Source organism: Choloepus didactylus, chromosome Y (assembly GCF_015220235.1).
Source record: "Choloepus didactylus isolate mChoDid1 chromosome Y, mChoDid1.pri, whole genome shotgun sequence".
Lineage (NCBI taxonomy): Eukaryota > Metazoa > Chordata > Mammalia > Pilosa > Megalonychidae > Choloepus > Choloepus didactylus.
The window spans coordinates 6111354-6137325 of record NC_051335.1 but is presented as its reverse complement, the minus strand read 5'-3'; the positions used below and the strand labels follow the sequence as shown (position 1 = coordinate 6137325).

At 35.7% G+C, this 25972-nt stretch overlaps 1 pseudogene; it reads left to right on the top strand.

The window, feature by feature from the left end:
• LOC119523987 overlaps positions 1–14528 on the top strand; it is a 123363-nt pseudogene extending 108835 nt beyond the window's left edge.
• Positions 14529–25972: the final 11444 nt, after the last annotated feature.

Sequence of the window (25972 nt, the reverse complement as noted above, 5' to 3'; positions counted from 1 at the left end):
CATATTGGTACTACTTGCCTTGGTATAATTCCTCATCACTCTTTAGAGAATGTTGGCTAAAGTCATAAAATTAATGATTTTGTTGGAAGATTTTAATTTAAAAAGACGGTGATAGTCTAAAAATAATATTTTATTATATGTTTTTTAAATTCTAAGAGATTTTAGTAATGATTTCATGTAGAATTCTGAGTTTCTCATGTGGTTAAAACTCTTGATTTAGGGGAGTTTTGATATTGAAGTATTTTTAATGTTATAATTTGTACATCTGATTAGGAATGAATAGTAGGTCATTATGCAAGTATTTTTCCCAAAGGAATGTATTTTCTCATTGCTGGATTTTACAAAAGAAGAGAGGTGGGTGGCAGTGAGGAAGTAGAAATGGCTGCTCAAACAGGGTCCTACAGGATTGCATAGTACTCCTAGCATTGCAGGTTCAGAAACTAATTTTTTACCCACGTGCCTGAGTTAATCAGCTCTTCAAGGATTTAATAAAATCAAAACTCAGAAAAGGTTGGTATGTAATCCCAGATACCCATTTATTAGTGTATGTTGAGAACTGTATAACTCTTTTACCAAGCAGAATAGGATTCTCCTGTCATTGAATTAGTTCATGCTCTCCCTTGTACGAGAGGCTCCCTATCAATGAAGATCGGGAGGTTGCATCACGAGTATTAAGTTGGAGCAAAGAGGTAGATGATCCTACTAACTAGTTTAATTCAAAATAGCTAGATTCTGGCAATTCCATTATACAGATAATACCTCCCCAGGGAAGTCGGGCATTTATGCTCACTAGTCTAGAAGGCCTTCTCATGGCCAAAGAAACATTGAAAATTATCTTTTTCTAGACTTCATATAAGTTAGCCTCATTGTATCAGCCTGCTCTTCACACAGATGACATGGCAGTATGTTGATAAGGAGTTTTCTGTGAATGAAAGTGTCAGAAGATATCCCCTTACAATGTCATCCAGGCAGTGGAAAGGGCCAAGGTTGCTATCATTTAGACATGTAGAGGGATTAGAGGGGCAGAAGGGAAAGCATGGTCACTATAACAGTTGTGCTGAGAAGTAAAGCAGGGTAAGGCTAAAAAAAGATCCTTGGTGACCCTCAGAAATTTTTATTGGATTTACACAATTGTAAATCAGATTTTAGTGTAAATGAGGAGAATAAGTGATGAAAAGCTGGATATGTGGATGAGACCATGCATTAAAGAGTATTAGAGCCCAGGGGAAGGGGAGACACAGGATGCAAGAACAGGCCACAAGGATTAGGCAAAAGTTATGTTTTTCACTTGATAGAGAAGACGACTTAAACTTTACTTGAAGAGAGAAGGGGTTAATAGAAAAGGAGAAATTGAAACCCATGGGAAAGTTCTTATAGATAATGTGAGTATTTATCTCCTCCTGAAGTCAGATGAGAATCAAACATGTAATGGGGACTACACGTGAATTTTCCAGAGATTGACTTAGTAAGATGTGGTGGAACAAAACTTGGAATATTGATGAAGATGTTACTAGGGCATCTTTAGAAACTAAAATGTGAATCTATGCATTCTATACCCATTCTATTTTTTTTAATTTCATGAATACTTTGTATTTATGTCTAAAAACCTATGTTTTAAACAAATTTTGATGATTTAAATTCCAGAAAACATAATGATGAAAATGTAAAATCACTTTAAGGTATTTTAAGAAAAGTCTTACTATGTTTTAAACCTGTCCTTATTGGCCTCAGGTTTATAAACACCATTTTATAAACTTGTCTAAACACATAATAGTCATGAATTTATGAGAAATATTTTCAAAAGGAAGAGTCTCTAGATTTTAAGAAATAATTTTCTTTTACAGTTTTTTTCAAGTTTTTCTTTAAAATTTTTTTCCCAAAGTCTGAGGAAGAAAAGGAACAATTAAAGAAACTTACTGAGTTTAAATAATATCTGGAATATCATTTGGATCAAGAAATGAAGAAAAACAGTGAATTAGAAAAAGAAATTATTGGGTAAGATTTTAATATTTCTGATCATTCCAACTATGTATTTAATTAAATGAGTTCATTGTAACTTTACTTAATTAAAATATAAATACTGATTCATTTTATATTTGCATTTTCCTAGTTAAACAGATTATTCTATTTTAAAGTTTACTTCAGAAACTCGCAGCACAATCTGTAATTTTTTTGAATGTCAAAATGCTGTACTTAATCTTAACATTGATTTTAAAACAATAATGACAATGCCTTTTTTTAATTAGAGAAGTTGTAGGTTTACAGAAAAATCATGCATAAAGTACAGAGTTCCCATATAATGACAATACCTTTTGCATGTTTAATGTCCACTGCACTCTTCATCATCTACCTTGAATTTTTACTTCGGTAAGATATCTTTGCTGTCTTTGGTAATCTTGCCTTCTTTTAGTAGTGTTCTTCTCTTTAGTATTCAAGTATTTTAATATCTAAAAACCCATCTGTGTCTTTCTTAGCAGCATCAAAAACAATCTTGTTTTGACTTATGTGTTGTTTCTGCCTTCTATTTTTTGAGCCAGGAAATATACACACAAAAAATAGATGCATGACTTAAGAATAAAATGAAGAGTCATGTTTCTGCCATCCAAATGAAACAATGGAATATTCCCAATGTGTTTGAAACCCCCAACAAGGCTCCCTTTCTGTTTTTGCTGATACCTTAAGTTTGTTCTCTGAATCTGATCAATAGTTTCCTCTCATTTCACTCTGTCATTCTCTGTATTGTTTTGCATGCCTGTCATTTTAAGTGTACTAGCAAAGATCTCTAGTTCTCTTCTTAAGGCAGTCTTCCTTTAAGAGACTGTTATATACGATCTTTTTGCTGACTTCCTTTCTTTTCAAGCTGTTTCCTTTTTCCCCTCAACTCAGACTTCAGCGGTTTTTCTTTCCTGTTCTTTGTATACTTTCAATAATTTTCATGACGTTTTTTGAGTACACTCTTCTTGTAGAATAAGACTATGGTCAACAGGGAGCAAAATGGATTTTTGATGTCTGCAAAACATTCTTATATAATTAGGCTTTTCTTCTCCTCAGATCCTGATATAGGGGTTATAGCTAATAAATTTTAAAATAGTTCAATGTTTTGCATTAATGAATTAAAAATGGATTTTACTAATTTATTATAAGAACTCTTTATAAATGGTGCAGTATTAACTCTTTTTGCCATGATGTCATAAAATTTTTCTTCGTGATTTTATTTATCTAGACTGCAATTTAGTTAGATTGCTTTCAGACAATTTTAGATTAAAACAAATAAGAATATTGCAATGTATAGATTTGTGTTTCCTATATGATAGAACAGAATGTCTGTTTAAAGAAAATTATTAAATATTAACTCTCAACTTGATTTTTACTCATTCTATACATTACTGCAAATTTAAGAAACTCTTAAAGATGACAAGAAAGGAGTTAAATGAATATGAAAATGGAGAACTTAGTTTCCGTGGAGATTTAAAACCCAAGCAAATTGAAATGGATAGTCAGATTACTATGCTAAAACATCAGGTAATTTTTAATTAGTTTTGGGGCAAAAACATTTACTTTTGGGAAATATAATTCACTCCATGCTTTGAACCATTAAATAAAGTTTTTTCTATTAATTTTAGAGACTTGATACCAAGAAAAAGACAACTATTTTGTGTATATATATTTTTTCCTATAAAAAGGGCATAGTGTTGATTCTTTTGTTTTGAACCTTGGCCAGTTATCTAAAACCAAGCTGTACATCACTATAAGAGCCCAAATCAAAAGCACCAAATCATTTTTTTTGTAACCAGTTTATTGAGATGTAATTTAATGTACCATACAATTCACCTATTTAAAATGTACAGTTCGCTGTTCATTGGCTTTTAGTATATTCACAGAATTGTACCATCATGGCCAAAATCAGTTTTATAACATTTCCCTCACCGCAGAAAGGAAACCCCGTACCCTTTCGCATCATCCTCCAATCTCTTATCCCCTCCCCTGCCAGTCCTAGTCCACCAACAATCTACTCTCTGTCTCCACAGATTTGCCTATTCTAGACATTTCATATAGATGGAATCACACAATATATGGTCCTTTGTGACTGACTTCTTTCACTTAGCATGATGTTTTCAAGGTTCATTCATGTTGTAGCATGTATCAGTACATTTCTTTTTATTGCCAAATAATGTTCCATTTGTGGATTTAACTGCGTTTTTTAATCCATTCATCAGTAGATGGACCACCAGGTTGTTTCCACTTTTTGGCTGTTATGAATAATACTGCCATAAACATTTATGTACATGTTTTCATTTCTCTTGGGTATATACATAAAGAGTTGAATCATTGGGTTAAAATGGTGACTCTGTATAATATTTTTAGGAACCGTCAGTCTGTTTTCCAAAGTGGCTGAACCATTTTACATTCCCACTAGCAACCTTGCCCAGAACTTACTATTATTGGGTCTTTTTTTTATATAGACATCCTAGTGGGTGTGAAGTAGCATCACATGTGGTCTTGATTTGAATTTCCCTGACAACTAATGAAATTGATCATCTTTTCATGTGTTTAATGTGTTTATTGGCTGTTTGTATACCTTTTTTGGGAAACTGTGTATTCATATCCTTTGCCCATTTGTTAATTGACTTATTTGTTTTTTTTTATTATTGAGGTGTAGATATATATATATATATATATATCCTAGATACAAATCCCTTATCAAATATGTGATATTTGCAAATATTTTCTCCCATTCAGAGGCTTGCCTTTTCACTTTCTTAATGGTGTCCTTTGAGGCACAAATGTTATTAATTTTGATGAAACCAGTTTATCTTTTTTCTTTAGTTACTTGTGCTTTGCTGTCATATTTAAGAAATCATTCCCAAATCCAAAGTCATAATAAAGATTTACACCTGTGTTTTCTTCTCAGAGTTTTATAGTTTAAGCTCTTAAATTTAACTCTCGTATTTTGAATTAATTTTTATAGAGGGTTGAGGTTTAGGAATCCAACTTCATTCTTTTGCAAGTGAATATCCAGTTGTCCCAATACTATTTGTTAAAAGACTGTTTTTTCCCCATCAGGTGGTCTTGGCACCTGTTTTGGCTTCCTAGGCTGCTTAAGCAAATGCCATGAAATGAGTCCTATTAAACAATGGGAATTTATTTGCCCATGGTTTTGAGACTAGGAAGATATCCAAATCAAGACATCATCAAGGCGCTGCTTTCTCCCTGAAGACTGGCATTTTGGGGCTGGCTGCCAGCGATCCTTGGTTCCTCTGTCACATGGCAAGGTCCATGGTGGCATCTCCTGGTCTCTTCCTTCTCTTCTGGGTTTCTTTTCAGCTTCTTGCTTCCTGTGACTTTCTCTTTTTCTGGATTTCATTCTCTTATAAAGGACTCCAGTAATAGGATTAAGACCCATTCTGGCTGAGGTGGGCCACACCCTATCTGAACTAACCTCAGCAAAAGGTCATACTTACAATGGGTTCACACCCACAGGAATGGATTAACTTTAAGAGCATGTTTTTTCTGGGGTACATACAGCTTCTAACCACCACCATACCCCTGCTGGAAATTAATTGACTATAAATGTGTGGTTTTATTTCTAGATTCTCAATTTTATTTCATTGATATATATATATATGTCTAATCCTTATGCCAATACCAAATCAGACTTTATGAGAACTGTTTCCTAGTTATCCTGCCTATTACCATTTGTCTTAAGTAATATTAAAAAGTCAGTGTGTAGTGGAAGGAGCCTATGGCTAGTCTTTGCTGGCTTTTCGACTTGAAAGGAAGTCAGGCTTATATACAATACAAAAAGATCGCATGTGGCCTTTTCTTTCCTCCTTTTAGGTCTTTAGTTTCTTTCCCCAGTGCCTCTCCCTTCACTCTCATCTCCATCAGCTCTTAGAAGATCTGCTGCCTCAGTCTACTGTTCACTTCATGATCTTTTATTACTAACTCCTGATAAATCATATGTTCATCTATAGATGTCACCATCTAAGAAGGAGAAGATTAAGTTGAAACTTTTGTCTTTAGAAGTCTAGCTAATCCATCATCTTATAATTCACAATTAGATTCTCTTTCAGTCTGGTTCTTGAGAGTTAACCTGGAGCTGATCCTGGACACAGCTTTAGGTGGACTCGAAGGCTGGGGGCTGGAGTTACCTGGAGGTTTGTTCACTCACAAGTCTGGCTGTTGGTACTGGCTATTGGCTGGAACTTTAGTTGGGGCAGGCAGCTGGGAGGACACCTACCTGTGGCCTCTGCTTGTGGCCTGAGCTTCCTCACCACACAGAGGCTGAGTTCCAAGGGCAGGCATCTTGAGAAAGAGGGCCAGGCAGAGATGTATTGCCTTTTCTCACCAAGCCTTGGAAGTCACATACAATCACTTCCTCCACATCTCATTCATTAGAATCAAGGTGACATAAGTTGGCCAATATTCTACCCTTTTAATGGGATGGATATCAGAGAACTTATGAACATGTTTTAAATGTTCCCACATGAAAAATAATCATTTCTACTCAATGCTCCCCACAGTCTCAATTGTTCTGGCATTTGGCTCAGGCTCAAAGTCCAAGATCTCCCCATCTTAAGCCCAGAAGCGGATGTGGTGCCTTAGTTGTATATGCCCTTAAGGACAGTTCTTGATATGAACACTTCAGAACTAAAGAGACAAATTGTTACCCACACATCCAGTGTTCTTCTAAACTGCTAACAACCCTCCCATTCACAGAGAAGAAAACTAAGGGGCTCAGAGGAGTCTCTAGTCCATAGTAATTCTGAAATACAACCAGGTGTATGTTGCCAGTTGTTTGATTAGGCCTCAGTCATCGTAATTATGGGAATGATTCTCCATAGCACTTTGCTATACTCTCTGGGCTCTTTGTTCTCCCTTTTTGTCTACATGAGAAATAACCTGTATTTGCAGCTGAGTGGTTTTCTCAGCCTGCTTCCTCCCCATAGAACTGCCAAGGTCCAAAGGCTTCTTTGTGTGTGTGTGTGTGTGTGTGTGTGTGTGTGTGTGTGTGTGTGTGTGTGTGTGTGTGTGCGCGCGCGCGCGCGCGCCCTTGGTTCCTTTCAGTCCAAGCTAGCAAGTAGTGTTGGTGCTGCTCCATTTCTCTCTCTCTCTTTTTTTGTAGAGGTATTTCTCTTTCTTTTATTATTTTCTACTCTTTTTTTAAACCTTATTTATTGAGACATTAAAAAACAAAAAAAACATTTCAAACAAAACAAAGGAATAACAAAAACACATAACCTAAAATAACTACATTGCTTCCAACATGTTCCTACCATACTCCAAGAAAATTGAAAAACCATAACCAAAGGAAAAAGAAAAACAAATAACCTAAAATAACTACATTGCTTCCAACATGTTCCTACCATACCCTTAAAAAATTAACAAACCATAGTCATTCTTGAGCATTCCCATAACATTAAGATTACCCTCCATAACTTATCTGTTCTTGTTAGATTATTATTTCCCCATCACTCGTTGCTGTCTATCGCTAGGTCCCCTACATTCTACAATATAAAACATTTATTTTACATTTTTCACAGAGTTCACCTTAGTGGTAACATACAATATTTCTTTTTGTGCCTGGCTTATTTCACTCAGCATCATGTCTTCAGGGTTCATCCATGTTGTCATGTTTCACAACTTCATTCCTTCTTACTGTCGTGTAGTAGTGCATCGTGTGTATATACCACATTTTGTTTATCCACTCATCTGTTGAAGGACATTTGGATTGTTTCCATCTCTTGGCAATTGTGAATAATGCTGCTGTGAACGTTGACGTGCAGATATCTGTTCGTGTCACTGCTTTCAGATCTTTTGGGTATATACCGAGAAGTGAAATTGCTGGATCAAAGGGTAACTGTATATCTAGTTTTCTAAGGAACCACTAGACTGTCTTCCAGAGTGGCTGTATCATTATACAGTCCCACCAACAATGAATAAGAGTTCCACTTTCCCCACATCCTCTACAGCATTTGTAGTTTGCTGTTTGTTTAATGGCAGTGATTTTAATTGGTGTGAGATGGTGTCTCATTGTGGTCTTAATTTGCATCTCCCTAATAGCTAGTGAAGATGAACATTTTTCCATGTGTTTTTTTTTTTTTAGCCATTTGTATTTCCAGAGAAATGTCTTTTCATATCTTTCGCCCTTTTATAATTGGGCTCTTTGTACTATTGTTGAGTTGTAGGATTTCTTTATATATGCAAGATATCAGTCTTTTGTCAGATACATGGTTTCCAAATATTTTTTCCCATTGAGTTGGCTCCCTCTTCACCTTTTTGACAAATTCCTTTGATGTACAGAAGCTTTTAATTTTGAGGAGTTCCCATTTATCTATTTTTTCTTTCATTGCTTGTGCTTTGGGTATAAGGTCTAAGAAGCAACCTCTTAATACAAGTTCTTGAAGATGTTTCTGTATATTATCTTCTAGGAGGTTTATGGTACTGTTTCTTAAATTGAGGTCTTTGATCTGCTTTGAGTTAATTTTTGTATAGGGTGTGAGGTGTAGGGGTCCTCTTTCATTCTTTTGGATATGGATATCCAGTTCTCCCAGCCCCATTTGTTGAAGGGAATGTTATGTCCCAGTTCAGTGGTTTTCAGGACCTTATCAAAGATCAGTCGACATTAGATCTGGGGGTCTATTTCTGAATTCTCAGTTTGACTCCGTTGATCAATATGCGTATCTTTGTGCCAACACCAAGCTGTTTGGACTACTGTGGCTTTCAATCATACTCTTCTCTGAGTGCTTTCGGCTTCTCCCTACCTCCTGGTCCCAAAGCTACTCCTAGATGTTTTAAGGGTTTTGTTTTTTTAATGGCAGCACCCCATGTTTAGTATCAATGTCTGTGCCAGTTATTTACTGCTGCATAATATACCACTTCAAAACTTAGTGGCTCACTTGGCAGGTGAACTCACTGCCCCCCCCCCACCTGGGATCTGACACCCAGGGGATTAAATCTCCCTGGCAATGTGGAATATGAATCCCAGGGAGGAATCTAGACCTGGCATCGTGGGATGGAGAACATCTTGGCCAAAAGGGGGATGTGAAATGAAATGAAATAAGCTACAGTGGCAGAGAGATTCCAAAAGGAGCCGAGAGGTCACTCTGTTGGGCACTCTTATGCACCATATAGACAACGCTTTTTAGGTTCTAATCAATTGGAATAGCTAGCAGTAAATACCTGAAACTATCAAACTGCAACCCAGATCCCTTGAATCTTGAAGATGTTTGTGTAAAAATGGAGCTTATGAGGGGTGACAGTGTGATTGAGAGAGCCATATGGACCACACTCCCCTTTGGGCAATGTATGGATGGATGAGTAGAAAAATGGGGGCAAAAAAAAAAAAAGGCACTCAGTGTTTTTTTTTTCACTTTAATTGTTCTTTTTCACTTTGATTTTTATTCTTATTGTTTTTGTGTGTGTGGTAATGAAAATTTTCAAAAATTAATTTTGGTGGTGAACACACAACTATGTGATGGTCCTGTGAACAATTGAATGTACACTTTGTATGACTGCATGGTATGTGAATATAGCTCAATAAAATTGAATTAAGAAAAAAACAGTGGCTTAAGGCCACCACATTTATTTTGTTCATGAAGGTGCAATTTAGCCAGCTCATTTCTTACCCACTTGGCATCATATGTGTTGACTTGAAGACTTGGGGCTGGAATCCTCTAAAGGCTGGTTCGCTCACATGTCTGGCAGTCAGTGCTGGCTTTTGTCTGGGACCTTGGCTAGGGCCAGCAGCTGGCTCAACTGGGGGAGGGCTCCCCATGTGGCCCCGGTTTCCTCACAGCTTGGTGGCTCATTTCTAAGGGCAGGTTTCCTGAGAGAGAGTCAGGTGGAATTACATTTTTGCCTAATTTTGGAAGTCATACAGCAGTTTCACCACATTTTATTTGTTAGAAACTAGTTCCTAAAGCCAGTCTGTATCCAATGGGAGGAAATTAGTTTTTCCCTTTTCATGGAAGAATTGTCAAAGAATTTGTAGATTTTAAAACCACCAAATCCACTTACTTTTTCTTGTCAAATAATTATTACATCTAAAGGAAAGTGATTCTTCCCAACTCAGTACAACTGAAATTCCAGCAAGTTTTATTGTTTTTCTTTAGTATGCTTCCTTATTCTGTAGAAAGTACCAAAGATTACTACATAGTGCTATTGAATTAAGGCATTTCCTAGTTAAAAAAAGAAGTCTGGATCATCTTACTTAAGTTTTATATTGGGAAATGTGATTTCTCCTTAACTCTGAGAATCATTTTTCTTTGGAATGCTGTTCAAATTAATGTAAAACATTTTCATTATAGCATTAGGATCCATATTGTACAAGATTCATTAATTAGAGTTTTATTTTCCAAGCCTTATTCTGAGAGCCATTTATTGGCTCAGACCCAAATAACTCAATATGATGGGAGTACCTTTCGTACTTGGAACATCGTTAGAAGTTATGGGACATTAAGTTGGGGAGGGGAGTACTAAGAAACTTTCTGCTTGAAGGTGACTTATAGCCATTTTAAGAAGGAAAAACATATGAAACAATCATAAAAAAAATGAAAGACAGTATAAGATCAAGTACAAAAGTTGTGTGGCAAAGATGCTGAGGGTAAAGAATTTAATTTTGTGATTCCTTGTGTTTTTAACCTTGTTCTTGATTTTCTGAGTGATTCAAGGGTCCTTGCTCTAAGAATCTACTACAGTACAGATAACATTTTATTGCAGTTGAATATATTTCAAGTTTGATGTTGGTGTGAGTTAGACTGTTCTCAGCCTGCTTCTTTCATTACCAAATTGTATTATTTTATTCATGCAGATTGATGATCTTACAGCAAAACTTGAAACTTCATCTTCAAAATGCCTACATCTGGATGCAAAAAATCAAGATCTTCAACAAGAGTTATTGTCCATGAGAGCAATACAAAAGAACTGTGAATAACTGGGGAAGGATAAAAAGAAGTTGGAACAAGTAGTAGTAAACCTCAGAAGTCATGTAGAAATGAATATGCTAGAACTTGGTTGAGTAGAACAATATAAACGGGAGATTGAAGAAGGAGCCAGACAGGAAATAGTAGAAAAATTAGAAGTCATCAATCTATTTTTACAGGTTAATTTACTTATTTGTGATGTGCTTTGATTTGTGCCATTGTAAATTATATTTTGGATTTCTACCTTGCTTATCTTTCCTCTGCTTCCCTTACAGCAATTTGTTTTATAGATTTCTAGAAGGAAGGTGGCACTTACGTCTCACTTTAAATATTTCACTTTTGACCGTTATCACTAAATTGGTCTTTGGGAATAAAGATTCTCATTAGAGAATGACTTGATTATTAAGACCAGTTGGCATAAAACAAGACCATTAGGGGGAAAAGAAAAAATTATGATTTAAAAATTATACTTTACTTTTGGGTTACTCTTAAGTTATATTGCTCAATTTTTACAATTTTAAATTGATTTTATTTTTCTTTGAGTTATCAGATTACATAAGCACCAATATCAGAATGATCCGACTTTTTTTATCGTTCATGTTTAATTCAGCTGACATTAATGTGAATATTTTAAACTTCAGCTTTTCTCACATATTTAAAATTGCTTTCTCAATCATTGATTAAAAAGACTAGAAGAAAAGAATACACTATAATTATTCAGGTTATAATTAATTTCATTATGTATTCTTTTAATTTGCTTTAGATACAAGCAGCATCTCAAGAAAAGTTAGAGCAGTTAAGGGAGAATAATAACACTTTAATGAGACAGCAGATGGAACTCAGAGTAAAAGATTTAGAATCCGAACTTTCCAAAATGAAAATTTCCCAAGAAGATTCTAATAAGTCAGAGCTGGAAAGATACAAACACCTGTATCTAGAAGAAGTAAAAGTTACAATGTTATTGTCAAAGAAACTAAACGAGTAAGTCAAAACAGAGAATCATAGAAAGTAAATTTAGCTCATTAATTTGCCTTTAAAGTATACTTTTTAGTGAGCTAGGTTTATGAGATTAGTAGGAAGTAAAAACTAATTTGAGAGTATAATTTGGGGAAATTATGTGAGGAAGTGAATTACCTTTAAAATGTTACTCTAGGATAGTTTGTATCCTCCCCCCCCCCTTTTTTTTTTTGGTTTTACATGGCTTCATTATTTTTTTCCTTAGTATTCTCATATAGTGAGCCTGGTATACCAGTATTAAAACAAAAGTATTTTTTTTTGTATTTTTAATTAGAGATGTTGTAGGTTTACAGAAAAATCATACAGAAAATACCGTTTCCCTATATCCCACTCTTACACAGTTTTCCCTATTAACACTTAGCACTATTGTGGCTCCTTTGCTATAATTGATGAATCAATATAATTATAATTACACTATTAACTATTGTCCATAGTTTATATTAGGGCTCACTATTTGTGTTGTACAGTCCTGTGGTGTTTTTAAAATTTATTCTAATAACGTATATACAACCTAACATTTCCCCCTTTTAACCGCATTCACATATACAATTCATTTGTGTCAGTCACATTCACGATTTTGTGCTACTGTCACCACCATCCATTACCAAAACTTTTCTATCACCCAAAACAGAAACTGTACCAATTAAGCATTTACACCCCATTCCCTATCCCCCACCCACCCTCTGGTAATCTGTATTCTAGTTTCTATGAATTTGTTTATTCTAAGTATTTCTTATCAGTGAGATCATACAATTATTTGTCCTTTGGTGTCTGACTTATTTCACTCAATGTGATGTCTTCAGGATTCATCCATGTTGTCGTATTATCTGAACTTCATCTGTTTTTATGGCTGAGAATAGCATTCCATTATATATATACACACACACGCATTTTGTTTATCCATTCATCAGTTGATGGACACTTGGGTTGCTTCCATCTTTTGACAATTTTGAATAATGCCACTATGGACATCAGTGTGCAAATATCTGTTTAAGTCTGCTTTTAATTCTTTTGGAGTTAATAGTGGGATTGCCAGGTCATATGGTAATACTACACTTAACTTTCTGAGGAACTGCCAAACTGTCTTCCACAATACCTGCACCATTTTACATTCCCACCAACAATGAGTGAGTGTTCTATTTTTCCACATCCATCCCTATACTTGTGATTTTCCATTTTTTAAATAGTAGCCATTTTAATGGGTATGAAATTCTATCTCATTGTGGGTTTGATTTGAAACAGTGTTTTTGAAGCTTTATGATTTTGACAATGATATTATTATGATACTGCTTCTCAGCACTCTCCTAAATAGAAATATTAATGAGTTTATTTAGAGTTGAACTATTTTTTGAAAGATAGCTTAAACCCAGAGAAGGGGTCAAGTACTACTACTATTCTTGGCACATTTCTGGCACTTGGTAAATGAGCTTTTCTTGAGTGCAAGCTTTTGTGTGGTCACTAGAGGGCACGCTGAGACCAGCCGTCCTTTACTGCTTTTCCCCTCTCCATAAAGGTGCATCTGTGAAGTAGGGAAAAGATGAAAGTAGGGCCAAGGAAAGTGTAATTCAGCCTTAGGGCTGTGTGGAAGACAGGAAGGGCAAGTCTCACCTCCAGTGCCTTGATAAAAATGTATGGAGATGTTTTAGTTCTTTTGGATCAAGACCTCAGCTTATTATTCTCCCCCAGAGGTTGTGTAACTCTGTATTATTCCACAGTGCCTTGTGGTTAATTTCTGTAGGGTAGTAAGTGAAATGAACAAAGGTGGTTTGAGCAAATGCTTGAAAGTATGGTTTTCCTGATCTCTAAGCCAGTTTCCTCAGTACAAGTGTTTCTATTGGCATCGAGACTCTTGTCAGTGGAGCCATTCCAGAAGGTGGCCATTGACAACACTGAGAGCCTTTTCTCTCCCTTCCAGCCTTCACTTGAAGTATTTGTAGGTTTGGAACCCCCTAGACTGTGTACTTTGCTAAAACAATTTTAAAGCTGTAATTGTATGTAGTAGCTATGCTCCTTCACATTTCAGTGTTACATCACTGTTTAATGGGCAATTCTACTTACTGTTGTGCAACTTTAAAAGTGTATGTCATTGAGGCATCATTTAGGGAAAAAATGAAATCCCAAGCATTTGTCTTTTATAATCATCACAGGACTAAGGAGCAGCTAGCAGAGAACAACACCAAATTACTCATGGAGAAGCTATGGAACAGATACTTAGTCAGCCCTCTTATTGTGATGCTGGTCCTGGAGCCATCACGTGCTGGAAATCTTAATAACCATTCAGTACTCAATAGAAATCTTATTCCAAGACAAAACATAGTAATTCCTTCCTCAATCCCACGGCCTTCAAGTAACAGCATGGAGACCTTCTTGACCAAGGTTAGTTCTGATATCTTTTTCCTTGGGTTTCAGGTTTCTGACATAATTCAAGTTTCAAATTTGGTGAAATACTGTGCTTCTTAATTACTCGAGCACCTTAAGTTCATAATTATTTGTGTTTACAAAGAAAGGATATAGAAAATTTACAGTTCTTTTTCAAGACCCTGAGTGTCTCATTTTCAAGAGATAGCCATTGTTAACTTTAATAAATGTAACTAAACTGACACATTTTTAATTTCTTGAAAAGCTGTATTTAGATTTTGAAAAGTATTGCCTAATAACCAACACTTGGAGATGCCTTGATTTTCTTTCTTGTTGATTTCAGGTTGGTTGTTGTTCATAACCTTTTTAAAGTTGTCCTGCACCAGATGAACTTTTCTACCCTAAGCATAAGCGAATGATTGGCATCCAAATATTTAAACACATGTGGGTGCTTATTATTTAAAGGAATCCCAGATAAACCCTTTTAATTAAATAAATGTGTGACACTAAGTATATGAATTTTTATTTTTAAGTTAAAATTTTTGTCATTTTTTACATGAAAGTAAATCCTTAATTGCCATTTTACTTACAGCATTTTTATCTCAATTTTTATAAAGTGTGTCTATTGCCCAGGCAATTACACCATATTTTTAAAACAGTTAAATCAAGCAAATGTTTGAGTTTTAAGAATGAAATTTCACTTATAGTTCTACATTTTGCCATCACTTGAATGATTAATGGCTATAAGAAGGCAGTGATATGAAGAATATTTTAATAGCAAGGAAAATAGTAAATAGTTATTAAAATATCTATTTCAATGTGTATCAGCTTATTATTTTGATAGTATTTTCATGATCTTCTACTCTAGGAAAGAGTAACATAGGCCATTGTTAAATGAAACCTAGACCTTTTTTTTGGCTTCATGTCATTACAAATCAAAGAATTCTTCTGCACCTATGTTACTTTTCTTTACACCAGGAAGGTGTCTTAGCCTTGCTGCCAAATATCTTAAAAATGAATAAATTGACTATTTTAGTAAGTAAATGCAAGATCTTAGCTGCCTGATATTTTTTTTTATTAAATTCAGTTTAATTGAAATACATCCACACACATGCAATCATCCATGATATACAATCCACTGTCCACAGTATAACATAGTTATGCGTCCATCACCACAATCCATCTCTGAACATTTTCCTTACATCAGAAAGAACCAGAACAAGAATAAAAAATAAAAGTGAAAAAAGAACACCCAAATCATCCCCCCATCCCACCCCATTTGTCCTTTAGTTTTTATCCCCATTCCTCCACTCATCCATACACTACATAAAGGGGGTGTGCTCCACAAGGTCTTCACAATCACACTGTCACCCCTTGTAATCTACATTATTATATAATTGTCTTCAGGAGTCCAGACTGCCGGGTTGGAGTTTGGTAGTTTCAGGTATTTACTTCTAGCTATTCCAATACATTAAAGCCTAAGAGGTGTTATGCCTGATATGTTTTCATCATTTAGTTAGCTTAATTTCATTTTATTTTTCTCAAAAAAAATGAGAAGGTTCAGGGTCTAAGTACTTCAGAGTCATAATGTTGGATTATTGGGTACAGATAAGAAACTGAATGTCAAATACTTTTTTTAAATTGTTAAGCATGATGCAAACTTAAAATGCTCTCATTAATTCTCACCAAAAAATCAGGTGATGTATTGTTTGAAAGAGTATGTAATGCAGAAACAATGAAAGAGAAGGTATTTGAGGATTTTTTTTTTCCCTTAATTTTTTGGAGGGCAAGGAGTTTTACTTTTTAGTATTTCTAGATAGGTTGGAAATAATTTATTTTAAACTTAATGTAGTAGTCCAAGGCATACATGGTCCCCTTGTAGGGCATTGGTTTGCCAGATCGTGCTAGATTTAATAAGAGAAATTAAAAAGCACTACTCTGTCAAAATACAATGGTGTGTTCTTGGAGTCTTCATAATCGCTGTGTGATGCCATGAAAGGGTTGTTATACAGTTGTTATCCACAGAATTCTCAGAGTTACTGCAAGAAGGTGCCTTCTAGAGTCGCTTGGAATTTAATTATTTCCACCAGAGAAACGTAAATTAACATTATGAGAAGAGGTAACATATTGTCTGACATGATAGAAAGATATGGGTTTTGGATGGGGCATTACAAAACAACAGATTCTAGAGGTTTATAGCTATGAGACTAGAAAATAAAATGTTAAAAGTAGCATTAATATTCTATGCTGTGTGAATATAGCTCAATAAAATTGCATTAAAATTAGCATATTGTTAAAATTGTTTATAAATCACCTTTAGTTGTAAGGTTTCAATGTTTTGGATTATTCCTACTGTGATTTCTGTCATGCCCAGCTTTTTTGTTTTCTCCTAATTTTAAAGAAAACGATTGTGATCAATTATTTCTCTATTCTGTGATTTCGGTTGTACTGGTTGTTGACGTTTCCCTGACATTCATAATATTTATTATATCTCTCACCATGACATGAGGGTTAGTCTTGCCACTTGACATCATTGTAGTGCTGTTGAGTCCATATATATTTTCCTAATTTTTAGTTTCAGATTTCTCATTCTAGTTTAATTCTGGGATGCTTTGTCCTATACAACAGAAGTAATTTACAGTTTTATCCTTATCCAATTCTATATTATTATAAGATGTAAAAATTAAAACTAACCTGAACAGATAGAATCACCAGTTAGATTTTATAGAACATAGAATCCCTTTCTAAGAACTGAAAACTTTAAATTTTATTCCAATTTTATAAAAGAAAAATTTCTCTAGCTTAAAATTTTTTATATTCAAGACTTTTCTGATACGTTTCTTCATATCCAATGCCTCATGCAATGCTTGGCACACAGGAGTTGCCTGGGATATGTTTAAATCTGCTTAAATGGGGAGACTAAATTTACATTGATTTTGGATTTTTGGTGCATTACTGACACTTTAAAATAATTTCTAATGATTTGAGTAATTTCTCTATTGTCAAGTGTCCATTCAATATAGTGACTTTCTAAAGGTGATTATACAAGTACATCAAAGCTGAAACAATTAATAGCCAGAAGACTTTAAGTTTTTACATGACAGAACATTGTATGTCACATGCAAGCTTGGCACACCAGTTTGACCCCACAAGACTCACACTCCCACTCACCACAAAGACAGAGTGGGGGAAGAACTGGCTTGAGAGGAATAGGTGGCTTGCGGATGCCACCTGCTGGTTAGTTAGAGAAGGTGTACTCCATGAAGCTGTAGATCTGACAAATTAGAGATCAGGGTTTTAATCTGTCTACAAATCCTAAAAGAACCATATCAAGTTAAGCAAATGGCAAGAGGCCAAAAACAGAAATTTTAAACCATATGAGGAAACCAGATGATATGGATAACCCAAGCCCAAGCACCCAGATCGAAAGATCAGAGGAAACACAGTACTTGGAGCAGTTAATCAAAGAACTGAAGATGAACAATGAGACCATGGCACAGGATTTAAAGGACATGAAGAAGACCCTAGAAGAGCTAGAAGAGCGTAAAGAAGAAATTGCAAGAGTAAATAAAAAAATAGATGATCTCCTGGAAATTAAAGAAACTGTTGACCAAATTGAAAAGATACTGGATACTCATAGTACAAGACTAGAGGAAGTTGAACAACAAATGAGTGACCTGGAAGATGACAGAATGGAAAATGAAAGAAAAAAAGAAAGAATGGGGGAAAAATTAAAAAAATTGAAATGGACCTCAGGAATATGATAGATAATATAAAATGTCCAACTATAAGACTCATTGGTGTTCCAGAAGGGGAAGAGAAGGGTAAGGTCTAGGAAAAATATTGAAAGAAATTGTTGGGGAAAACTTCCCAAATTTTCTAAACAACATAAATACACAAATCATAAATGTCCAGTGAACTCCAAATAGAATAAATCCAAATAAACCCACTCTGAGACATATTCTGATCCCTCTGTCAAATATGGAAGAGAAGGAGCAAGTTCTGAAAGCAGCAAGAGAAAAGCAATTCACCACAAAACCAAGTAGTGTCTACTCAGCAGCCACATGGAGGTGAGAAGGCAGTGGCATGACATTTAAAATTCTGAGTGAGAAAAATTGGCAACCAAGGATTCTTTATCCAGCAAAGCTCTCCTTCAAGTTTGAGGCAGAGCTTAAATTTTTCACAGACAAATGCTGAGAGAATTTGCTGAAAAGAGACCTGCCCTACCTGAGATACTAAAGGGAGCCCTACCAACAGAGAAAGAAAGAAGAGAGATGGGGAAAGGTTCAGTACTAAAGAGATTCAATATGGGTACATTAAAGGATTCAATATGGGTACATTAAAGGACATTGAGAGAGAGGGAAAAAATATATATGGCAAACATAAACCGAAGGATATGATGGCTGATTCAAGAAATGCCTTCATTTACTAATGTTGAATGTAAATGGATTAAACTCCCCAACTGAAAGATGTAGATTTGCAGAATGGGTTAAAAAAATGAACCATCAATATGTTGCATACAAGAGACTCATCTTTGACACAGGGACACAAAGAAATTAAAAGTGAAAGGATGGAAAAAAATATTTCATGCACATTAAAGTCAAAAGAAATCAGGAGTAGCAACATTAATCTCAGATAAAATAGATTTCGAATACAAGGATGTTAGGAGAGACAAGGCCACTAGATACTAATAAAAGGGGCAATTCAAGAAGAAATAACAATCATAAATGTTTATGTACTCAATCAAGGTGCCACAAAATACATGAGAGAAACACTGGCAAAAATAAAGGAAGCAATTGATGTTTCCATGATAATTGTGGGAGACTTCAACACATCACTCTCTCCTATAGATAGATCAACCCGACAGAAGACAAATATAAGGAAATTGAAAACCTAAGCAATCTGAGAAATGAATTGGATTTAATAGGCATATATAGAACATGACATCCCAGATCACCAGGATACACATTCTTTTCTCATGCTCATGGAACTGTCTCCAGAATAGATCATATGCTGGGACATAAAACAAGCCTCACTAAATTTTAAAAACTTGAAATTATTCACAGCACATTCTCTGACCACAATGGAATGCAGTTACAAGTAATAACCACCAGAGACTTAGAAAATTCACAAATACCTGGAGGTTAAGCAACACGCTCCTAAACAATCAGTGAATTAAAGAAGAAATAGCAAGGTAAATTGCTAAATATATAGAGATGAATGAAAATGAGAGCACAACATATCAAAACCTATGAGACGCAGCAAAAGCAGTACTGAGGGGGAAATTTATAGCACTAAATGCCTATATATTAAAAAGGAAGAAAGAGCCAAAATCAAAGAACTAATGGATCAGCTGAAGAAGCTGGAAAATGAACAGCAAACCAATCCTAAACCAAGTAGAAGAAAAGAAATAAGGATTGAAACAGAAATAAATGACACAGAGAACAAAAGAACAATAGAGAGGGTAAATAATTGAGAAGATCAACAAGATTAACAAGCCCCTAGCTAGACTGACAAAATTGAAGCGTAAAGACCCATTTAAACAAAATAATGAATGAGAAAGGTGACATTACTGCAGATCCCGAAGAAGTTTAAAAAATTATAAGAGGATACTATGAATGTAGAGGAAATGGACAATTTCCTGAAAATATATGAACAACGTAGACTGACCAGAGAAGAAACAGAAGACCTCAACCAGCTAATCACAAGCAAAGAGATTCAATCAGTCATTAAAAAGCTGCCCACAAATCAAAGCCCAGGGCCAGATGGCTTCACAGGGGAATTCTACCAAACTTTCCAAAAAGAACTGACACCAATCTACTTAAACTCTTTCAAAACATGGAAGAAAATGGAGCACTACCTAACTCCTTTTATGATGCTAATATGAATCTAATACCAAAACCAGGCAAAGATACTACAAAAAAGTATCTTGTTTGTTTAAATGGGTCTTCATGCTTCAATTTTGTCAGTCTAGCTAGGGGCTTGTTAATCTTATTGATCTCAATTATTTACCCTCTCTATTGTTCTTTTGTTCTCTATGTCATTTATTTCTGTTTTAATCCTTATTTCTTTTCTTCTACTTGGTTTAGGATTGGTTTGCTGTTCACAGGCCAATCTCCCTAATGAATATACACAGAAAAATTCTCAACAAAATACTTGCAAATTGAATCCAAAGACACGTTAAAAAAATCATACACCATGACCAAGTGGGGTTCATTCCAGGCATGGAAGGATGGTTCAACCTAAGAAAATCAATACAGAAAAATCAAATGATCATCTTAGTAGATGCTGAAAAAGGATTCGATAAAATGCAACATCCCTTTTGATAAAAGCACTTCAAAAGGTATGAATTGAAGGAAAGTTCCTCAATATGATAAAGAGCATATATGAAAAACCCACAGCCAGCATAGTACTCAATGGTGAGAGACTGAAAGCCTCCCCTCTAAGATCAGGAACAAGACAAGGATGCCCACTGTCACCACTGTTATTCAACATTGTGCTGGAAGTGCTAGCCAGGGCAATCCTGCAAGACAAAGAAATTAAAGGCATCCAAATTGGAAAGAAGTACAATTGTCATTGTTTGCAGATGATATGATCTTATGTCTATAAAACCCTGAGGAATCTATGATATAGCTACTAGAGCTAATAAATAATTTAGCAAAGTAGTGGGATACAAGATTAATGCACATAAGTCAGTAATGTTTCTGTAGGCTAGAAATGAACAAACTGAAAAGACACTCAAGAAAAAGAGACCATTTTCAAAAAAATCAAGTACCTAGGAATAAACTTTTAACCAAAGATGTAAAAGACCTATACAAAGAAAACTACATAACTCTACTAAAAGAAATAGAAGGGGACCTTAAAAGATGGAAAAATATTCCATGTTCATGGATAGGAAGGCTAAATGTCATTACGATGTCAATTCTACCCAAACTCATCTACAGATTCAATGCAATACCAATCAAAATTCTAACAACCTACTTTGCAGACTTGGAAAAGCTAGTAATCAAATTTATTTGGAAAGGGAAGATGCCTCAAATTGCTAAAGACACTCTAAAAAAGAAAAACGAAGTGGGAGGACTTGCACTCCCTGACTTCGAAGCTTATTATAAAGTCTCAGTTGTCAAAACAGCATGGTACTGGCACAAATATAGACATATAGATCAATTGAGAATTTGGGGATAGACCCCCAGATCTATGGCTGACTGATCTTTGATAAGGGACCCAGAGTCACTGAACTGGGACATAAGTCTTTTCAAGAAATGGGGCTGGGAGAGTTGGATATCCATAACCAAAAGAATGAAAGAGGAGCCCTACCTCACACCCTACACAAAAATTAACTCAAAGTGGATCGAAGATCTCAATATAAAAGACAGTACCATAAAACTCCTAGAAGATAATGTAGGGAAACATCTTCAAGACCTTATATTAGGTGGCCCCTTCCTAGGCTTTCTACCCAAAGCACAAACAACCAAAGGAAAAATAGATAAATGGGAACTCCTCAAGCTTAGAAGTTTCTGTACCTCAAAGGAATTTGTCAAAAAGGTAAAGAGGCAGCCAACTCAATGGGAAAAAATTTTTGGAAACCATGTTATCTGACAAAAGACTTGTATTTTGCATATATAAAGAAATCGTACAATTCAATGACAGTAGTGCAGACAGCCCAATTATAAAATGGGCAAAAGTTATGAAAAGACAGTTCTCTGAAAAGGAAATACAAATGGCCAACAAACACATGAAAAAGTGTTCAGCTTCACTAGCTTTTAGAGAGATGCAAATTAAGACCACAATGAAATACCATCTCACACCAATTAGAATGGCTGCCATTAAACAAGCAAGAAACCACAAATGCTGGAGAGGATGTGGAGAAGTTAGAACTCTTATTCATTGTTGGTGGGACTGTATAATGGTTTAGCCACTCTGGAAGTCAATCTGGCAGTTCCTTAGAAAACTAGATACAGAGTGACCCTTTGATCCAGCGATTGCACTTCTTGGTATATACCCGGAAGATCTGAAAGCAGTGACACGAACAGATACCTGCACACCAATGTTCATAGCAGCATTATTTACAATTTCCAAGAGATGGAAACAACCCAGATGTCCTTCAACAAATGAATGGATAAATAAAATGTGATATATACACACGATGGAATACTACACGGCACTAAGAAGGAATGATGTTGTGAAACATATGACAACATGGTTGAACCTTGAAGACATAATGCTGAGAGAAATAAGCCAGGCACAAAAAGAGAAATATTATATGCTGCCACTAATGTGAACATTGAAAAATGTAAAACAAGTGGTTTATAATGTAGAATGTAGGGTAACTAGTGATAGAGAGCAATTAAGGAAGGGGGAATGATAATCTTATAAGAACAGATAAGCTATCATGGGGAAATTTAACGTTCTGGGAATGTCCAGGAATGACTAAGGTCTGTTAATTTGTGATGGGTATAGTAGGAACAAGTTCACAGAAATGTTGCTATATTAGGTTGCTTTCTTGGGGTAGAGTAGGAACATGTTGGAAGTAAAGTAGTTATCTTAGGTTAGTTGTCTTCTTCTTACTTCCTTGTTATGGTCTGTTTGAAATGTTTTTTTGTAGTATGTTTTTTTTTTAATTTTTTTAAATTTTTTAGTTTTTACATAGTTGATTTAAAAACAAGAGTTAATTAAAAAAAAAAAATTAAGCAGAGCCCCCTTGAGGAGCTGGTGGAGAATGCATGGGTATTGGGCTTCCCCACCTCGATGGTTGCTAATGTGCTCACAGACATAGGGACTGGTGGTTTGATGGGTTGAGCCCTCTACCATAAGTTTTACCCTTGGGAAGACTGTTGCTGCAAAGGAGAGGCTAGGCCTCCCTATAATTGTGCCTAAGAGTCTCCTCCCGAATACTTCTTTGTTGCTCAGATGTGGCCCTCTCTGTCTAGCTAAGCCAACTTGGCAGATGAAATCACTGCCCTTCCCGCTATGTGGGGTCAGACACCCAGGGGAGTGAATCTCTCTGGCAACATGGAATATGACTCCCAAGGAGGAATGTAGACCTGGCATCGTGGGACGGAGAACATCTTCTTGATCACAAGGGGAATGTGAAAGGAAATGAAATAAGCTACAGTGGCAGAGAGATTTCAAAAGGAGCTGAGAGGTCACTCTGGGGTATTCTTATGCACAATATAGACAACCCTTTTTAGGTTCTAATCAATTGGAATAGCTAGCAGTAAATACCTGAAACTATCAAACTACAGCCCAGAACCCGTGAATCTTGAAGACGATTGTATAAAAATATAGCTTATGAGGGGTGACAATGTGATTGGGAAAGCCATATGGACCACACTCCCCTTTGTCTAGTTTATGGACGGATGAGTAGAAAAATGGGGGAAGGAAAACAAACAACCCACCCAAGGCACCCAGTGTTCTTTTTTATTTTAATTGGTCTTTTTCACTTTAATTATTGTTCTTGTTATTTTTGTGTGTGTGGCAATGAAGGTGTCAGGGATTGATTTTGGTGATGAATGCACAAAACTATGTAATGGTACTGTGAACAATCGAATGTACGCTTTGTTTTGTATGACTGCATAGTATGTGAATATGTCTCAATAAAATGAATTAAAAAATTTCAATTATGAAATTAAGTAAATTCCACTCAGGAGTTTCCTTTATTGTAGAACTAGACCTAAATATGTAAATGTCTCTTTGCCATTTGGGCTATTTTAATTCAAAAATAATATCTTGTATATATATATTTTTAAATGCTGAATTTATTTATGTATGGCATTATGCTCCTTTTATTTCCCAAGTGGAGACCAATATCTTACTTGGGGCCATTGTAAGGTATCACCAAGAACTTTGAAATAAGGGAAATAGAATTGGCTCCTAAGGGCTACATTATAAAATAAACACATACTGCACAATCAAACAAAAATGTACAATCATATTAAAACACTAGAATGATTCCCTGGCCAGTATGACACAATAGTAGCCTGACTGAAGACTGTCATATCTAGAGCAGAAAAGGTATTACCAGTGGTTAGCAATAGGATTTTAGATAAAGGAGAGGTAAACTTAGAAATGTTTATCTAAACCTGCCACTGAAGTGGAGGATGCCCTGGGTTGTGCTCTTCTCTTTTTCATGTCAGGAATATTGGTATGTTCTGTTTCATGCTCACCAACTAAATCTCTGATCATAATTTGACTTCCTGTGCATCCCCATTACAGTCAGAGACTATGGTGGGGAAAACACAAATTCATCCAGCAGTTTGGCAGTTACATTAATCACTGTCGATTATTACACTGATAGAAAGTTAGAGAGCATGTATAGATGCACACCTGTATCTTTTCAGCTTCAGGATGCTATCTAAATAAAGTTTCATATATGTATATATATATTCATGGATTGAATCGTGTGCTACTCAAGGAAAAAGATACGTTGAAATTCTAGCCCCCAATACCTCAGAATTGAACTTGATTTGAAAACTGGGATATTACAGATGTAATTAGTTAAATTAAGATTAGGTCATACTGGAGCATGGTGGGCCCTTAATCCAGTATGACTAGTATCTTTTAAGAAGAAGAAAAGAAACAGAGAGAAGGACAGACATGGAGGGATGAACACCATGTGATGACAGAGGCAGAGACTGAAGTGCTGCAGCTTTTTTTATCATTTTATTGAGATATATTCACATACCACGCAGTCATACAAAACAAATTGTACATTTGATTGTTCACAGTACCATTACATAGTTGTACATTCATCACCTAAATCAATCCCTGACACCATTATCACGCACCCAAAAATAACAAGAATAATAATTAGAGTGAAAAGGAGCAATTGAAGTAAAAAAGAACACTGGGTACCTTTGTCTGTTTGTTTGTTTGTTTCCTTCCCCTGTTTTTCTACTCATCCATCTATAAACTAGACAAAGTGGAGTGTGGTCCTTATGGCTTTCCCAATCCCATTGTCACCCCTCATAAGCTACAATTTTATACAATTGTCTCCGAGATTCATGGGTTCTGGGTTGTAGTTTGATAGTTTCAGGTATCCACCACGAGCTACCCCAATTCTTTAGAACCTAAAAAGGGTTGTCTAAAGTGTGCGTAAGAGTGCCCACCAGAGTGACCTCTCGGCTCCTTTTGGAATCTCTCTGCTACTGAAGCTTATTTCATTTCCTTTCACATCCCCCTTTTGGTCAAGAAGATGTTCTCCGTCCCACGATGCCGGGTCTACATTCCTCCCCGGGAGTCGTATTCCACGTTGCCAGGGAGATTCACTCCCCTGGGTGTCTGATCCCACGTATGGGGGAGGGCAGTGATTTCACCTTTCAAGTTGGCTTAGCCAGAGAGACAAGGCCACATCTGAGCAACAAAGAGGCATTCGGGAGGAGGCTCTTAGGCACAATCATAGGGAGGCCTAGCCTCTCCTTTGCAGCAACCGTCTTCCCAAGGGTAAAACCTATGGTAGAGGGCTCAACCCATCAAACCACCAGTCCCCTATGTCTGTGGTCATGTTAGCAACCATCGAGGTGGGGTAGGCCAATACCCCTGCATTTTCTGATTTTGAAAATAATGGAAAATAAATTCAGTAATATTGAAATATACCAGAAATGCTGAACTTGTGAGCACCTTTATTTCTGGGAAACATAATGAGGGAGACCTACTTTAGCAGGATGGGAAGA